A 525-nucleotide genomic window follows, 5' to 3' on the forward strand; every position below is an offset into this window, starting at 1 on the left:
CCTACCAAGACGTCTGATTACGACAGGTCGGCAAGGTGAAAATCAAATTCACCGTCCGATCACGACAAAGGTCGGCAAGGTGAAAACCAAATTCACCGCCCGATCACGATAAAGTCGGCAAGATGAAAACCAAAATTCATCATCCGATTACAAAGCGACAGGTTGGCAAGCTAAAAACCAATTTCACCGCCCGACCACGATGAAAACCGAATTCATCGTTTGATTTCGACAAAGGTCGACAAAGTGAAAACCAAATTCACTGCTCAATCAAGACGCAATAATCTGAAACATTCATCGTTCGATTATAAAGCTACAGATCGGCAGAAAGTGAAAATCAAATTCACTACGCGATCACGATAAAGACCAAAGATGAAAACCAAATTCATCAAAAGGTCTGCCAAACGAGGGTTAAAACCCAAACTCTACAAAATCGGCAAAGATGAGAACAGAATAATGCAAGAAGTTATAGAAAGTGATCCATAGAAAGGACCTGACGAGGTCCTAATAAAATGGATTGCTATAAAA

Source organism: Arachis duranensis, chromosome 6 (assembly GCF_000817695.3).
Source record: "Arachis duranensis cultivar V14167 chromosome 6, aradu.V14167.gnm2.J7QH, whole genome shotgun sequence".
Classification (NCBI taxonomy): domain Eukaryota; kingdom Viridiplantae; phylum Streptophyta; class Magnoliopsida; order Fabales; family Fabaceae; genus Arachis; species Arachis duranensis.